At 35.0% G+C, this 19,685-nt stretch overlaps 1 protein-coding gene across 2 annotated transcripts in view; it reads left to right on the top strand.

Moving 5' to 3' along the window:
• The window catches only part of LOC145287598 (WD repeat-containing protein 25-like), a 137,477-nt gene that overhangs the window by 82,370 nt on the left and 35,422 nt on the right, over positions 1-19,685 (top strand). The window lies entirely within an intron of this gene.

The raw sequence follows: 19,685 nt of genomic DNA, 5'->3' as shown, positions 1-19,685 counted from the left end.
TTATTTTTTAATTGGATTTGCAAATTTCTCATTATATCGATGCTTCTACTGCATTAAATTGATTTCAAACACAACAGTTCTATAGATAAAAAAGTATTTTTATTCACTGTGTTCGTAACAAAATAGAGTAAATGGATTTTGTATGCATTATCAACGGCTTTGTCATTAGACGTATTCAAATTAAGGCCGAGTAAAGACGGCAAAAAGAACATTAACGTTGCATGCTTAATTGGTTAGTATGTGACTCGTGTTGAAGTTGTAATCAACGATTAAGAATAAGACTTACTAATATTGGTGGATTGTCAATTGGATGATGAATTGAAATGTGTTCTAAATAAATTTGCGACACTCCTTTTCACTGACGCTGTAATTCAGACCATTCTTTTTTACTTCCAATAATACGTGATACGTATACGTATAACAATACGTAACACTTCACAGCTGGTCTTTCTCAATACGAACTTTCCCGTTTTTCAAAGGGTTTACTTATATTCAGCCAAACATCGTTTAATTTGCATAGGATGGCGAGAATTCGTGTTATTTCGCAAGACAATTGAAGATAAAACTGGGCGTCGACATTTTTTCTACTAGTCAGCAATTGAATCCTATAGGATGCGCAGACACGTGCGCGTTTTTGCGGCAAGTAATTTTCGCTGTTCTTATGATCACAAACAAGGCAGGGGCTGTTGAACCATTTTCATCGGGTACTTCTGCGAAGAGAAATGATGTAGGCTTCATCTGCATCTTCATGCGTTCTTGACCGCGTCATCTGAAAAGCTACTGATATCAGAATCACTGCGGTAAATTAAATGAGTTAAGGTTCGATTGTAACTCCAAATGTCGTGCATGTTTATCGTGATAGTCACTCGCGGTCATATCTTGGATTACTCGTCACTTAATGCAGTCTGATGCTACGATATTGACATGTGTTTCGACTAGTTGTCCTGAAAGTCGACCTACACTCACGCCATGCTTAAAAGATCTGCAGTAGTTTTGGTGTTGACGCAGCTTTTTCAGGCATTTTGTTAAGTGAACAGTTCTACTTATCGTGAATTTGACATTTTTGTTTATATTTTGTCCGTCAGTGAAGTCGAATTTGGAAAAGAATTCTTCTCGGTCTTTTGACCTTTAAACTGTGATTGGTTGCTGATTTTCGTCTTTCTTTCAACTTGCCTGTCTCATTAAAAATGGGCTGAAATGACTTAAATAAATAAAAAGTAAATGACTTAGAATGACTTTAATGAAGTTAAGGATGAATTGAATGACCTTAAGAATGATTTGAATGCTTAAAAAATAACTGGAATCCTTCAAAAACAACTTGAATGATCTGGAGAATGACTTGAATGGCTTTGAGACTGACTGGTTGTAAAGTGGGTGATCATTTTACATTAGATTAATACAGAAAAGTGACCCCCCACTTTATATCACAAAAATTATTTGATTTAGGGAATTTGAAACGTTATATTAGCTATGTGACCAAGGAAAATTTACAAATATGAGTACAGCATGTAGTAAGAACAGATACTACACTTTAAGATATTAAATCTTTTATTCCGGCAAAAAATGAACATGAATAAAAAACTTAGGCACTAGGCCAACTCAAAAGGAGGCAGATGGGGATCGTTGGTCATCCTTGTAACTCTAGAACGAAAAAGTTTCTCTTAGCTAGAATTTTCTTTCACCATAATACCGCATTCGTCCTTTCGTACTTGGGGACGTCCTACTTAGCACCCAATTGTTTAAAAAAATATTTCTGTGTAAAAACAAAGAAGCTTGGCCAAAAGGCCAAGAAAAGCTTAAAAAGCTAAGAACAGAATCTATTAACAACAGACCTTTGATCTTAACCAAAAAGGCCAAGCACAAAAGTGTTACGGACATGACGACCGACGGAGTGACTTATAGAGTCGCTTGCACGCGACTAAAAACTACCAAAATTTGCTCGTCCCGGTACTTTTATATCCGGATAACGGGGTGTGTCTGGCAAACCAGGGTATTTATATATATATATATATATATATATATATATATATATATATATATATATATATATATATATAGCGATTAAGTCATGCATAAGCCTGACGAATCCTATAGTGGATGAAACGCAGAATATTCAGTGTAGCTTAATCGCCATATATATTTTATAAATTACTAACTAGCTCTACCTACGTATGGAGCACTTTTGAAGTAAATACTTAAAGTTTACGCATAAATCTATACTTTCGTATATTAAATTTATGTGAGTAAATTGAGTAGTTATATATATATATATATATATATATATATATATATATATATATATATATATATATATATATATATATTATTCAATTGTCCCTCCAAACAAGGTACAGTGCCACTTTGAAGTATGGGACTACAGGGTGAACCCCCCAAAACGGACCCTAACTCTAATTAGCCCCCGTTTCTTAGTGTTTTGTCCGAATGAAATGATACGAAACTTTGGTCATATCTAGTTTATTATATTCATAGTTCATTAAAATTGTGGGGTCTGCGTTCGCGCCTGGTCCACAAAGTATGGAAAAAAAACCGTTTACAAGTGTTTTTGATATAGATGTACATAGTAATACTTTAATAAGTATGTTTTAACTTAAATAGGGATGGTATAATAAAATTGTGGGGTCTGCGTTCGCGCCTAGCCTCCATACAATGGAAATAGGCACAAACTTTACTAAAGACTTTTCATATCTATCTGCGTAAGCATACTTTGATAATTATGTTTCAGTTTGAAGAAATATGGAATAATAAAATTATGGGGTGTTCGTTCGCGCCTGACCTCCATAGAATGGAAATATGTAACAAAGTTTTACAAGGTTTTTTAATATAAATCCACAGAATATTGTGATAAGTGTTTCAGTGTGAACAGGTATGGTATAATAAATCATGGGGTTTATCTATTTTATTTTTACTTTCATCATATTTTGCTTTGGTTTTGATACCCCCGAATTCGAAGCTATCTCTTTACAACCCTTCATTTTCATAACATATCATACTTTCATAAATCAGAGTCCATTTTCTGTAGGCTGTTTTTGAACCTAGTCAACAACGCGTACTTTTGCGAGTATATATATATATATATCAGGGTGTCCACAACGCCTGGCTACATTATGTAGCCAGATTTTGTGGAAGCATCCTGTAGATTATGTAGCCAGACTTTGTGGGCACCCTATATATATATATATATATATATATATATATATATATATATATATATATATGTGTGTGTATCTGTACGTGTGTGTATATATATACATGTATATATACATATATATATACATATATATATATAAATATAACACGGAAATTACATAATTGTCGATGCAATTGTAATTTGTAATTTCCGTGTTATATTTTTATGTTATTGCTCTGTTTGCCACATTGAGCTCTCATACCTAGATTTCCTCCTGGAATTATTCCATTATAACACTATATATATATACACACAGGGTGCCCACAAAGTCTGGCTCCATAATCTTCAGGATGCTTACACAAGTTCTGGCTATATAATGTAGCCAGACTTTGTGGACACCCTGTATATATATATATATATATATATATATATATAATTATTTTTTTCACTATAATAATTAAATACCTACAGACACTAGTGTTTCATCCTTTCGGGATTCTTCAGTGCAGGGTGTCACGATTACTACCAGTCGAACGATTCGAACCCCGCGACACGAGACATCTCTGGCTCGATTAGCGGAGGCCATATCCATTCGGCTACCATTAATCGTGTGAAATAGCGTTGAATTTTAAACATTTTAATTTAAATGTTCATTACGTCAGACAGACAGTGATCAAATCGTTATACGATGATCTACGCATAAGAGCTAAATTGACCGACTTTTAATTCAACTGAAAGTGCTCAACGATAAGAAACGAATTTCTTATATATATGTATATATATATATATAATGTGTATATTACAGGAAAAATATATTTCAATTCTTAAAGATGTGTTATAGTGCTGTATCGTCAAACGAACGGTAATCGCAATAAATTTGTTGCCTCGTTGCAACAATATAGTAAATTTTGTACAACATGGATTTATTCACAGCTTCCAATTGTTAAGGAATGTGAACTTAGTAATTTTGTGATCCAACTAAAATGTGATTAATCAAGAAGGAAAAAGATGGCGCTAACATCAAGGATTCGCCGACGTCGACGACCTTTTCTTTCGTCGAGAAGAAGAATGTGATGCAGTTCTGCTAAAAAAACACATGGAAAATATTTACTGAACGATAACTTCTTTAATCACCTCTCACAAAACAACAGATGAGAATATGATCTTTTAAGATATATATGCGTATGTATCTTTATCTCTTTGCTCTTCCTCTCTCTGTCTATCTCTTTCTCTCTCTCTCTCTCTGTATATATATATATATATATATATATATATATATATATATATATATATAATATTGCAGAATTAAGAATTTAAAAAAAAATTAAATTTACATTATATAAACAATTCTTAATTTATACTTCAATATTTTAAGTTATAAATTTATATTTTTTACAAGAATATCTTATTTTTTCTTTCCCAGATTTAACAACTAGTTTTTTACTTTTATATTTAAATTTTGACCATATTATTTTTCATGCTCGTACTTTTCTATGTAATATTATGTGTGCGTGCATATCCATACATACCATAAGTACATGCACATATATATATATGTATTTATATATATATATATATATATATATATATATATATATATATATATATATATATATGTGTGTGTGTGTGTGTGTATGTGTGTGTGTGTGTGTGTGTGTGTGTGTTTGCATGGTTGGTTGTTTTTGTTTTACAGAATATCAACCCTTTTCAGGTTATTTAATGCCAAATCCAGTGATTTTAAAGAACATTTTTGTAATAGAATATATTCGATTTTTTTTCAAGTCGGTTTCTATTTAACCCATAGTTGGGACCCTAACAGGTACTAGCACTCCGGGTCAGAGTGGACCTGGCAATTAAAAGGTGTATATATACGTCTTTTAGCATTTTGTGATCGTCTAGTTTCTTGAATGTGTCTATAACATTTATTGATCATCTCTAGTATTCATGTGTGTGGATATTTTTTTTATAACAGGGTGTATAATAAGTGTTACGTTGTGGGGCTCTAAAAAGGGGTATTTTGTGTAATGTGTATATGTCGTATCATTTAGTTGATCGTCTTGTGTGTATATTTTAACATTTATGCAACAGTTCTAACAGGAAACGATTGACGTGGACGTATCGAAACAGTTGTAGACAAACAGTTCTTTTTAACAGATGCAAATAACACACCACATACCTGAATTATTTACGAACATTTATTTTCATGATCCGACCGGCATCTTCAGAGATTACACGTTTTTACATCTTGGCTGTCTGAAATGACGCCGCTCCCTGCGTCATGGAGACCAACTCCCTCTTGAATCGTCCATTCCCTCTGATGTCCAGCTAACGACTGATTAGAATCTCCCCAAATCTATAAATCACGTGTCTCACTACGTATCTCATTACGTGTCTCAGACCAACAGCTGATGTAACCGCAATCTAGTTATTTGTTTATGCAAACGAAAATCATGTTTACATCTATTTTCTATTTTCACATTTCTTTTTCGATATTATTATATTATGTCAATCATTTTTCCCAATTTAATTGTTTATTTTTCTGATTATAATAATTGATCCAGCGACTATTCGCCCGAATCAATTATTATTATTATTATTATTATTATTATTAATAATAATAATAATGTTTTGACCCTTGACCCTGCTTACCACAGTTAACACAGATACTACGCTATGATCACACCTCAAAAGGTCACAACCTTACATAACTATGGACAATGACAACTTACACAGACAATGGGACGGATAACATTTTCGGTGAAGAGACTGGCAAAATACACATACCTTTTCAAAGTTTCTTTCATGCTTCCTGCAATTAAAGATGCTTTTCTTTAGAAAAGGGAAATGTTAGGATGTGGATTATATTTGGGTATAATCATTTATTTCCGTTAATTGGAGTTGGGTACACGTTGGGCACGTTTACTTTTTGCTATTTCGTTCCATTGACTTCTACGGGCATTAACTTCAAACCCTAGAGCACAATACCTCTGTCCGTTCGCTAACTGGTTGAATACCGAACTAATCTATCCTCACTACCCACGTGTATATCTATCTAATCCTTTCTTTCCTTTAGTTATCTGATGTCACCAATAAATCATGTTTATTGTTTTTATTGTTGTTTCTTGAATGCGCCTATAACGTCTATTGATCGTCTCTGGTGTTCATATATGCAGATATTTTTACAACAAATTCCTGTTTATGTTAGTTATGAAAATTAAAATTCCTTTTCACCAAGTAAACATTCCTGATATATATTTTAACATAAATATTTTATCTTTAAATACCTTACCCGCTTCGATAAGATTGTTTTCTGTTATTCAAACATCCTTTTCTGTTATCGAAATATTTCTACTAAGCAAACACTGGTAATCGCCCACGATTGCTACCCGGCATTTTTCAAGACCAACAACACAACAAGGTAAAAATTGAAAAATAATTTGACGTTGGCAGGAGTTAGTCGACTAAACACGCGACTAATTCACAAATATACAAACTTAGTTTTTAATCGTTTAATCGTAAATCTTTCTCGGTCAATTGTTCACACGTTTCGATTACAGCAGGAGCCTTAAATGTTTTGGTTTCGATTCTAGCTGATGGAACCCAAGTCATATACATTATATATATATATATATATATATAGAGAGAGAGAGAGAGAGTAAGAGGGAGAGAGAAAGAAGAGAAAGAGAGAAAGAAGAGAAAGAGAGAAAGAAGATAAAGTTGTCGCCCTAAAGTAAAACAACACTACAGCTTTATTTGAAAACTTTTATTGAAAAAAATCAATTCAGTTAACTTGATTATGTAGTAGATCTGACATCTATTCCATGTAGGCGCTTTCGGCCTGAGTCTCCGCCTCTATACGGGCCGAGACTGAGAACATGCCTTTTCCACAAGCGTCGACAGGCACTCGGCAAATACTCGCCGGATGGCGGCGATCAGGTTGGCTTTAGTGTTATGGGAGGTCATGTTAGTGATGTTCTCAACGTATGATGAAACGAAGTAGTCCAACGGGTTCAGGTCGGGGGAAGAGCGGATCCAGTGACAAAAGGGTACAAAGTCGTAGCTCTTTTTCTGAAGCCACGTCTGGTTTTTTGTTGAACTTGTGGGTCGGCGTCGAATTCAGCTGCCACACCCATGGTCTGCCCGCAGTCACCTGATAGCACCAAGAGATCTCTGCACACTGTCCCAACGCCTAAGTTCCATCTATTTACACAAAGAGCACCATTTAATAGGCTAATGGCAGTTATCACAATCACTTGTTTATCACTTCCCAATATGCTCAACCCAAGATAGGGAGCATTAAAGTCATCCACATACAGTACTGTTTCGCTGCAGAGAGAGAGAGAGAGAGAGAGAGAGAGATGTTACATATTGGTATCATTGAGTTCTCACTAGGGTTATCATCCTGGGGCGCCATTTTGAATTCATTGAGGGGAACCAAATTGATCTTTCGTTACATTTGAATATGTTATATAGAGTTCTTCATTTAGGGGCACATTTTACGTTTTCTATACAACATAAGAAAGATTCCGTGTGATTGTCTCTAATATAAATGGTTGTGTGTTTGATTATTATAAAGGGAATCGTGTGTGTGACATGTAATTTCTGAACCTACCTCTGTTTCTTCTCGCTGTTGGATCATCTGGGAATTTCTCATCCTGGAGGGAGACTTGATACCTGTTTGACGAAGATTTATCACTCCAAGACGATGAAATGGTTTTATAGTTTTTTATTTCACTTTCCCCAGAGGTTCTGCAGAAGTGGAAGTGAAATCGGCTTGTGTTAGTTCTTCTTCACACACGTCAGCGTTCGTCTCCCCCTCCCCAGGGGGAGACCACGGAAGAACGTCCGTCTTCTTCAAAGCTCAAATCAAATCTCACAGATCTAGCCAACCACGTCACACATACGTAATTTGGTCAGCTGACCTTTGGTTCTGGTAAACGTGTCTACCTCCACGTTTACTCACCTCTCTCTCTCTCTCTCTCTCTCTCTCTCTCTCTCTCCCTCTCTATTCTCTTATAGAGACACAGAGAGAGAAAATAGAAAGAGTAAGAAAGCCAGAGAGGGGGGGGAGAGATGCTCGTTAACATTCCTCCACCCCTTTTTTATCAAAATGTATGGCAAGCCATACATTTTTAATAACTAACTAACTAAAAAAATAATTATGTCCGAAGTACATCTTTATTTTTTCACTTTCCGGACTCACCCCTTTTCCAAGAAAGATCAGGCACCAGTACTCTTCTACTACACTATCAACCCTTCTGCTGCTTCTCAAAAGTCTCTCCTCGACATTAACTTGCTTCCAAGTTAGACAAAGATACAGCTTTGCAGATATACATCTTGTCTAGGCGGTCGCATTGTTGGATATTTTCCACTGACTCTGCTCTTTATTTGGACCACTTGGACAAACAAATGGAAACTCCATTTTCGATCACTTTTTCGAAATGGGGCCAGCATATCGCAATTACGACCAGAACGTCGGATGCTCCATGTTGGTGGTAGCTTTATTGCATGGGGACTCGAACCCCAGACCCTCAGATTAAAAGTCTGATGCTCTACCGACCCAACCATCCCACTCGCGTCCTCGACTTTCAGCATAGGCCTAAGTCCCAGTTTTTTTTTCCTTTACTGTAATGCCCTGACGTCTTTCTCTGAGTGGTCCTATTACTGGAGCTTTGTTCTATTCTATCTACTACTTCGGGACTTCACAAAGCTCTTCTACTAACTTCCTTGGTTGGTCTAAGTCAAGATACGCCTTCACACTGATTCACTCGGAGCCTGTTTGAGTTCCTGGAACCCGACAAGATACGGAATCATCACTCCCTAACTAATGCGCCAAAGTTTACTTGCGCATCGATTTCTAACTAAGTAGCTTTCCCTTTGTGATTTTTCCGCATTCCCAGCAAGTCCCAAGATTCCAACCCAGATATCCCTCACACATTCCTCTAAAAAAATAAAAAATAATAAGGCTCTATCTTGTCCCTTACGTAATCTGCATCTTTCCCTTTCTTCTATCTCCCCGTGATTAGGCTTGGTACCGACTGTCCAGTCGCTCCGTACCCTGAGGAATTATCGCGACCTCGCACGCCAGACTTTTGTTGGACAAGACTTATTGCCGTTGCTTGGGCCTACGTGGCATCTTCCAACTCACTGGAACCACTAGTATTGTTTTAACAGGGTACTCATTACTCTAAAATAGTATTTCCCCTGCCAAATTTTCTAATTTGTGACAATACCGTGGCTTATAAAAAAAAAATAAAACAACAGAAAAAACTGCTTTCTACAGCCTAATCGCCTTGTAATTCTCATGAAAAAAATGCAACTACGCGCTAAACGTCCCTAAAATATAACTAAACCAACCAAATCTATTCCAAAATAATTTAATTTAATAATACCAATTAAATTCACCCAGCATGTTTTTTTTTTTTTAATTTTGGTACCTTTAATTCACAATAGGGTAACATTTTATTTTCCTAAGTACTTGCATACATATTTCATTCATCTTCTCTTGAGCGATTCGTAACATAATGGCCAAGTCAGCCATTGCACCCCCTCTGCCCCTTACGCCATGTCAGAGGGCATTTCATTTGCTCTCTGAAGTTGATTACAACTAGATCCGTTCACGCTGGACAGAATACATTCCGTTTACTGCTATGTCAGAAAAACCTTTCTTTTTTTTTTCCAAAGTCGGTAAGCGCAACCTGCCTTGAAGACACATAGCTTCACGGAAAACATCGGATTTCCACACATGAAGTACTCAAACTTGCTCCATGTTGATTCTACTCGAAATCAACAGAAATCACGATAAAAAAATAAAATTCGAATCATTTCCCGAGAATAATGAAATTAATAACTACCCATGTGGTTCAACACCTCTCCAAAATTCTAACATGCTTGCCACAGAAATTAAATTCCATTCACGCCCCACTTTTTTCTTTCATTTCTTCATATAGTTTATTTAACTCTATATTTATCTCTGTTTTTTTCTTACTTATGTGGTCAAAACGTCACTCATGTCGAATAGAACATTTATTCTACTTTTCGAAAATTAAAATTAATACCGACTGAACCTTTTACTCTTCCGAAACTTTTTTTTTAAAATCATTTATTACACTGTTTAAATCTTATTTCTTTCTCTTTTTCCCTATTTTATTAGTACTATTATGATTATTAATTAATTAACACGTTCTTTCTTTTATTAATCATTCTTTCAATAGACCCCACAAGCAAAGATTTCACCTCACCATTCTGCGAAAAAAAATACATGTCAAAGAACAAGAAAATTCTGCCAATACCGTTTGACAACACATCAATTACATAAAAATAATAAATTAAAAAATGCAAAAATATCCTATAAGCAATCACAAAGTCCCATCTCACTAACAACAAAATTCCAAATAACAAAACACAGATTCGTGGATACTCCTTTTGACCACGTCATCAAAAAAAAAAAAAAATTCCTACGAAAAATTCGCACAATCAGCGAAAAAGAAAAAAAATCATTTTACAGGACATGACCATTGTCTTTTCATCAACAGTACATATTGTTTTTCATTAAAAGTTACGCTTAGTTCACAGTTTAAAAATGACACAAAATATTCATAACAACATTGACATGTTTATCTTTGTGGTAAAGGCTCGTTACAGTCATATGTTCTATTTCTTTTTTTTTCTTTTTGTTTTTCTCACTGGCTGTTGTTAAAAATTTACAAAATAAGGTCATTCTTTGATTTTCCCTTCTAATTTTGACATTAAGTGATATTTTTCTTCGTTCATAACGAGCTAATTCCCAATACGATAAACATTTTTTTAAAACTATTTTCTATATATAAAGTTTTACATCTGTGTGTCTGTATGTCTTCCTTTTCTTTCTTCGTGAAAAGGTTGTACGTGTGTATTGCTTTTCTTTTTTTTTTCTTTCTTTTTTTTCTTAATTATTTTTCTAATTCGCCTAGTGTTTTAATGGACCCTACGTTGTGTGTGTGTTGATTTGTATTTTTTTTTCTACTGTTCTTTCTTTTTTTTTTTTTCCATACATTTTATTGTTTTTCTTGTCTTTTTTTTCGTCCTTTTTTTCCCCGTGGTAATCGAAGTTCTTTTTTTTCTTTTAAACCCACCCTTGCTAGGTGGTATGGTCAGTTAAGGCACCAAATTGAATATGTGTTACATATTGGTATCATTGAGTTCTCACTAGGGTTATCACCCTGGGGCGCCATTTTGAATTCATTGAGGGGAACCAAATTGATCTTTTGTTACATTTGAATATGTTATATAGAGTTCTTCATTTAGGGGCACATTTTACGTTTTCTATACAACATAAGAAAGATTCCGTGTGATTGTCTCTAATATAAATGGTTGTGTGTTTGATTATCATAAAGGGAATCGTGTGTGTGACATGTAATTTCTGAACCTACCTCTGTTTCTTCTCGCTGTTGGATCATCTGGGAATTTCTCATCCTGGAGGGAGACTTGATACCTGTTTGACGAAGATTTATCACTCCAAGACGATGAAATGGTTTTATAGTTTTTTATTTCACTTTCCCCAGAGGTTCTGCAGAAGTGGAAGTGAAATCGGCTTGTGTTAGTTCTTCTTCACACACGTCAGCGTTCGTCTCCCCCTCCCCAGGGGGAGACCACGGAAGAACGTCCGTCTTCTTCAAAGCTCAAATCAAATCTCACAGATCTAGCCAACCACGTCACACATACGTAATTTGGTCAGCTGACCTTTGGTTCTGGTAAACGTGTCTACCTCCACGTTTACTCACCTCTCTCTCTCTCTCTCTCTCTCTCTCTCTCTCTCCCTCTCTATTCTCTTATAGAGACACAGAGAGAGAAAATAGAAAGAGTAAGAAAGCCAGAGAGGGGGAGAGATGCTCGTTAACAGAGAGAGAGATGGAGAGAGAGAAAGAGAGAGAGAGAGAGAGAGAGAGAAAGAGAGAGAGAGTTCCCCAATCGTATAATACGCTTAAATATGATATTTTACTTCATGCAGATTTCGTATTTATTATTATAGAACCAATTCTCTATTGATTATTATATTGTACCCAATATTTAGTAGTGGTTTCAAAAGTTAAAAAAAAAATGATTTGTGTGCCATAAGATAGAATAAAAAACAAACCATTTAATTTTCCGGTGATATTCACTAAGCTAAGGACAGATGAATATTAAAACGTTAAAAATTAATGCAGATTAACATATAAATGTATATTTGCACACGTGTAGAATAGCACTTTAAGTCGAGGTACGTCTGCCAAGTTCCATTTTTTCAATTTTTACCTCTTAATAGCATTTTTACCGGATAAAAAACAAATAGAATTTGATCGCAAAAAATAAATAAAATAAATAAATAATTATAACTAGCAGGACCCGTGGAAATTCTACATACAGTGTTTACCGATGTATTCGAAAATTCAAGATGGCGTCTCACACCCTCTTTAACACCGTAAGTTTGGAAAAAGGTGTTATAAATAAAAAACTATACAAAATACTATTAAAAACCCGCCGAATATATGTCAACCTATGTCACAGTAACATGTATTGAGCGAGTTTTTAACAGTATTTCATCCGGTTTTTTATTTATAACATCTTTTCCCAAACTTACCGTGTTAAAGAGAGAATCAGACTCCATCTTGAATGTTCCAATACATCGGTAAACACTGTATGGTTTTCGAGCTGAATAAACATGTTACATTGAATAAAAACACGAAAAATATATCCAGTTAGGTAGAAAAGTAACTTATCTTGCCTTTGATAACATTTATTTGTTATATATTTGTTTTTTGACAACTTTTTCGAATCTATGTGTACAGTAATACAAACCCAAATATTTCTTTAAATAAATTAAATCGTAAGTAATGAAACAAATATTAAAAAAAAAATTGTTGTGTCCATTTTTTTATAGTATTTAAATATGTATGCCCTGTCGGTGGGCATTAGAAGATGATGAATGCCTGTAAAAGAAGTAAAATAAAACAGACAAAACATAAGTAATAACTATGTAAACAACGTGAAGCTCTGTATAAATGTTACAAAATTACTCGATTCAGCATTAAATAACACGAAAAAGGATTGATATGCCGTAAAACAAAAACAAAACAGAACAAGACGTAAAATATGTTTTGACTCTGTGTTACTCAGTGTATTTGCCAATGGTGACTGGTAATTTATTTAATAAAGTCATTCTTGACTTTTGTAACATTTATTTCTAAACATATTTTTTGTTATGTAAGGCTCACTCAAAAGTAAAAAAAAATAATAAAAAAGATAAAATGGCACAATAAAAAAAAAACGAACTCGTAGCGTTAAATGTAAAAAATATATTTATTATTGAATAAAAAAAAATAAGAAGCGTTCGCCGTTCCGTATTCACTACAATAATAAACAGAAGACATCGTTAAAAATGTAAGTAAAATACTATACTATATTTAAACTGTGGAACGATACCTTCTATGCATAATTGCCTTTAAAATAATCCGGAACCATAAATAGACAGTTATTATTATTATTATTATTATTTTTTTTTTGTTCGGGAACTTTTGGGAATGATAAAGATTGAACAATAAAGGGAGATAATTCACATTAATTTATGTTTGCGATGATGATGACGCGTTTCATTAATTAATGTTTGCGATGATGATGACGTGACACCGTACGTACAACCAAATTAATATATAGATGATAATGATAATAGCGTTCATCAAATTCTGTCTGTGTTCATTTAGAATATCACGTCATCCGATATTTGGGTTTGTGGGTGAATGCCCTGGAAAAGTCACTTCTGATTAATGTTTAGTTTTAAAATATGTAAACGAAAAATGATTTGCAGCGATTTTAACCCACTGATAAGAAAATTTTTAAATAAAATAGTGGGTACACCTAGGCTTGCACAAAGGTATTATTCGATCCGTAGTTAATCACTAGGCTAAATGTCCAGATTTTTATCACTAAACTATATGTCCAGATTCTAATGCACCTTTTTTTTTTTAATTTGCTAAAATTTTATTATCTCCTTTGACCGGTGTAACGTAAAACATTTCTCTGTCAAAATTAATACCCTTTATCTATAAGAGAGAAAAGTTATTTTTAAGATCGGATTTAGTCGATTTTCGATACTTATCGGATGAATTTCTGTACAAAATATATCTAAGAACACTGCCATTAGCTTTGTGGGAAATTTGTAAAAGATAGGCTCAGCCGTTTCGGAACCTATAAGAAAAGAATTCACACACAAAGTGACTTTTATGTAATAGTAGAGATAGATAGACATACACAATGTGTCTGTGCATGTATTTCGACATATATATATATATATATATATGTGTGTGCGTGTGTGTGTGTGTGTCTGTGTGTGTGTGTGAACAAAAAAGTAATACGAAAAATATATAAATGTTTATATCTTTTCTGTATTTATTTCCTATGTGTTGACGTGTAGGAATACAAAAAGTCTTTTGAAAAACCCCCCAAAACAAGACAAGAATGTGTCTTTCATAACTTTTGACCGATCCTTCGATCTCCTCAGTGTGAATATATATATATATATATATATATATATATATATATATATATATATATATATATATATATATATATATTTGAAAATCTGTGTACCGGCGTTGGCCGGGAGAAATGTAAAATAATAGTTTAATATATGAAATATAAGCATTACAATTCTAAAAAAAAAAAAATCAGAAAAGAGCCCATTTCACTGTAAGTATTTTATGCGATTAAAAAAAGATTACTTGAATAAGTATTTATTGTTTTAAATCAAATAAAATGTATAACTGAGTTTGCCGCTAACTGTTCAAACTGCAGCCGGTGGGTCAACGTGATTATTCTATACATGGCCACCAGCGATCGACAATGTATGCTGGAAACTGACAGTAACCGTTGCAAAGACAGCCAAGATTCACCAGTACACGCCAGTAAACACCAGTGAACGCCATTAAGCGCAAGTAACAGATGGGGGGGGGGTAGAGAACTTATAGATATGTATTTTCTATTTTCTTGGTTCTATGAAACGTTTCTCCATGTTTTGTCTCTGCAGCAGATTGTCTGTATTTAACACAGATTCCAGCAACTTACTCATGACGCACAGGAGACATTGGCCTGTACTGAGAGGGGGATGAGCGATCACCTGAATTCTTAAATACAGGGCATACTGATGAAATTTTCCAGGGTGATGGGAAGCTATTCTCCTTAAAACAACGTTTAAACAGTTTGTAAGTATGGGCGCTAGTTCTGGTTGAAGTTTTTTGAGTACTATAATCGGAATACCGTCAGGGCCGGTTGCTTTACTGGAATCAAGGTTTTTGATTAGCTTGGCAACATCACGTACAGATATACGTATATCACATAGCGTGTTTTCTGATACAGGAGGAAATATTGGGGGTTGGCGGTCTTGGTCGCAAAGGGTAGAATTAGCTGCAAAGTTCTTGGCAAAGAGTTTGGCTTTGTCTGATGCTGACGAGATTACCTCAGGTCCATTTATGATAGTTGGGATAGAGTACATGCTTCTGTTCAGGATTCTGTTTGCTATTTGCCAAAACTGGTGGTGCTGCTCAGCTACTTTGGACTTGATGGGCTAAGCATACAACTCTCTTGCGTTCATTATTACTTTCTTACAATGGTTGCTGACAGTCCTGAAAGCGGCTTTAGTTTCTATACATCTATTACGTTGGAAGCAGTGGAAAAAAGTGATTTCTGTGCGCAATGGCAGCAGCATATTCTGGAGAGAACCATGGCTGGCTGTTAGGTTTTTGCTGGAACTTTTTCGAGGGTATGAAACGGTCTATACCTACAATTAACCATTCGGTCAGGTCTGATACTATAGAGGACACATCCTTTTTAAACATCGAACGCAGAGCTAGATCGAATATAAATGTACGGAAGCTATCCCAGTCAGCCTTAGTGTATCGATATACTGTACGATGGAGAGGTACGTCTGGGGACTTATTACATTTCATTTTTATCTTAATTGATACAACTGAGTGGTCGGAAGATCCAGGAGGAGACAGAACAGAAACTGAACATAGTTCAGGGCAAGTTGTGAGAAAAAGGTCTAGTATACTCGCATACTGCCCGTCATTGTCGGGCACACGGGTGGGTTAGTGAATAATCTGAGTGAGATCATAAGCAATGGAGAAATCATGACAGAACCTCCCCTCATCATCGGTCTTGTTTAAGTGGGTCAACCATTCGACGTTGTGAACATTGAAGTCTCCACATACGTGAATGTTAGCTGAAGGATAAGCAGATAGGACTTGGTCAATTTTCTCAGATATGCTTTTAAAGATAGTAACTCTGCTGTTGTGGGGGTGATAGAGAGTAAATATAAATGCAGTAGTGTGAGCTAATGCAACCCGGAAGCACATATAGGGTAAGTTAGGATCTTCTCTGGAGATGTCCCTACCACATGGAAAGCCATCTTTAATATAGGCACATATTCCATGCCCATGGCGATCTTGGGGGTCAGATTTAGAAGTTAAGTTACAGTATCCTTTAATTGCGAACTCTTCTAGAGAAATAGCCCGTCCAATGCCAGTTTCGCTTAAAATAAAAGGTATGGTTTAGTCTCCTGTCATTGGGTTTCAACCTCTGGAAGGTTAGAACATAGACCCCTGATGTTGGAGAAGGAGACATGGTAGTAAGTGTCTACGTTGGAAGTTGGAGAACCGGGTTTAATCGTTTATTTTTTCTTGAAATTTGTCATGATGCAATTTTGGAATTTGGGACTACAAAGTCTACGATTTGACAGTATTTTTATTTCTTGTTAATTATTACGATATCTGGTCTTCTTGCTTGGATGGGTTTGTCCGTCTGTATGTCCATGTCCCACAGGATTTTGTGGTTCTCGTTTTCGAGTGCTGTTGCGGGTTTATGCTTGTACAATTTGTCTGTACGCTCAAAATTCAGTCGTTTACAGAATTCCCAGTTTACCACCCTCCTCACTTGGTCATGCCTGTTTTTGTATTCCTTTTGGGCAAGTTTGCTGCATTCACTTACTATATGGTTTATCGTTTCGTCTCTTTGAACACAGAGTCTGTATTTGCTGTTTTCTTGTGTTTTATCGATCCTTGCTTTGATATGGTTGGTTCTTATTGAGTTACCTTGCGGTGCAGTTATTAGAGATTCAGTTTTTCGGTTTATATGTCCTATTCGCATCCATATCCATGTGTTTTCGTTATTCTCATTTTTTGTCATTCTTATGGATCTTCCGTGGAGTTGTTTCTCTTCCCATTTCTCATTTCTCGTTTTGTCGTTTGTCACTCTGTTTTGTTTTTTTCAGTGTCTGTTGTTTTTTTCAGTGTCTCTCGCTGCCATAATTATCCTTTCAATGTTTTGCATTATGTATTTTTCTAGTTTTTTGTCGTGTCCTTCACGCAGTCTTCCATACAGATCAGTCTTCTCCCGCCGTCTTTCCTTTTCACGTAGAATCTGTCAATATCGTCCTTTGAGTGTAATGCATTATGCATGGTCATGAGTTTCCTGGTTTTCTAGTCCAGTTGTCTCAGTTCTTCTTTTGTCCACCCTATAAACGGTCCAGAGTATCTTACTAGTGATACTGCCCATGTATTAATACCTTTTATTAAGTGTCTGCTATATAATTTAGTTTCCAGGAGTTTTCTTGTTCTCCTGAGTATTCCTTTCCAATTTTCTCTTTCATTTCTGTTGCTCTAATGGTGTCCGCTTCCAAATTTTTTCAAGTATTTATAGTCGTCTTGTTCTCCTAGAGCCCTCATTTCTGTTTGGTTGGGTAATTCCATGCCTTCTGTCGTTTCTAGTTTTCCCTTTCTTATAACTAGTTGTGCGCACTTTTCCATTCCAAATTCCATTTGGATATCTTGGCTGAAGATCCTGGCAGTGTTAATTAGTGTCTGTAGCTCCTTTTCAGTCCTTGCAAAAAGTTTCAGATCGTCCATGTACATTAGGTGGTTCATTTTTTCCTCTGTATTGGAGAGCTTGTACCCGGCTTGGCACTTTCTCAGAATACTGTTCAAGGGCATCATGGCTATGATGAACAGTAGTGGTGATAGTGAGTCTCCTTGGAAGATGCCTCTTTGTATGTTAATTTCTGTTGTGTTGTCCATCAGCTTTCAATTCCAGTCTCCATGTTTTCATTGCATTTTCTATTACGTTGGTGATCCTGTTTGGTATTTTATATATTTTTAGGCATTCTATTATCCATGCTTGGGGGATCCTGTCGTACGCTTTTTTGTAGTCGATCCATGCCATGGCTAAATTCTTTCTCCTCCTTTTTACCTCCTTTAGGATCTTTTGATCTATATATAACAGGTCATGTGTTCCTCTTTTTCCTTTTTGGCATCCTTTCTGCTCCTCGAAGATGATTCCACGGTTATTCAGGGAGTGATAGATTTGTTCCCTCAGTTGTGCTGTCAGTATCTTCCACATAGTTGGTAAGCACGTGATTGACCTATAGTTGCTAGGGACGATTCCTTTCTGTGTGTCCTTCCGTAGCAGTGTGGTTCTATTATCATTATTATCATTATTATTATTATTATTATTATTATTATTTTGTCATCTTTATCATCATCATGACTTTTTGACAGCCTTAATAAACTATGATTCTGCAACACTTAAAAAAAATTATAATCATCACTTCTACAATTTCTTTTAATAATTACATCGACTTTAACGTTTTATGGAAAGGTCTGTTTCATTCTGTATAGACAATTTCCGGTCAGAGTAATACTAGCTTTCACGGACTGATTCCCCCCTCCCCGCTTGAAATCACTTTTTCTAAGTAAGCCGATGATGAAGGTTGTCTTGGATTTCTCTCTTTTTACTATTAGGTCTCACTTGACTAGGGACAGACTTCTCTTTGGACTACCGCACTGTCCGGAAAAAAAACAAAACAATTTTCATTATTTCAGCTTTTTTGAAAACTTTCCAATCGGATTATATGCATTGTCACGCTGGACTTATTTTGGAATATATTCTATCTAAATAACTATTTTGCATTTTTTGAGTTGTTTCGTTCAAGCTGACATATTATGCGCGGTTTGTTTTTATATTAGTTTTTTACATATCCAACATTTTTCAATTTTTTTATTTTTATTTTTTAATTTTTTTTATTTGGCAATTTATAACTACAATAAATTGCGATTTCACTTAATGCCTTAACTAGCAAATTCTAGCATTGCTACAAATATAATTTTCTGATTTCCTTATGTCCTCTGATAAGAATAGTAATAAGAATAGCATTCTTTGAACCTCCGCGGAATAAGGACTTTGTAAATTTTTTTTGGAGTATTCAGTCGAACAATAACTTTTGATTGTAAAGTTCAACGTAGAGTTTTAATTTTGTTTCTCTTATATATATATATATATATATATATATATATATATATATATATATATATATATATATATACTAGCAAAAGTACCCGTCGTTGACTGGGTTCAAAAACAGCCTACAGAAAATGGACCCTGATTTATGAAAGTATGATAGGTTATGAAAAGGAAGGGTTGTAAAGAGATAGTTCCGAATTTGGGGGTATCAAAATCAAAGCAAAATATGATG

The sequence above is a fragment of the Euprymna scolopes genome, chromosome 1 (assembly GCF_053919585.1).
Source record: "Euprymna scolopes isolate OS-2025 chromosome 1, ASM5391958v1, whole genome shotgun sequence".
Classification (NCBI taxonomy): Eukaryota; Metazoa; Mollusca; class Cephalopoda; order Sepiida; family Sepiolidae; genus Euprymna; species Euprymna scolopes.
The sequence above is the reverse complement of the archived record's forward strand: the minus strand, read 5'-3'. Positions and strand labels throughout refer to the sequence as shown.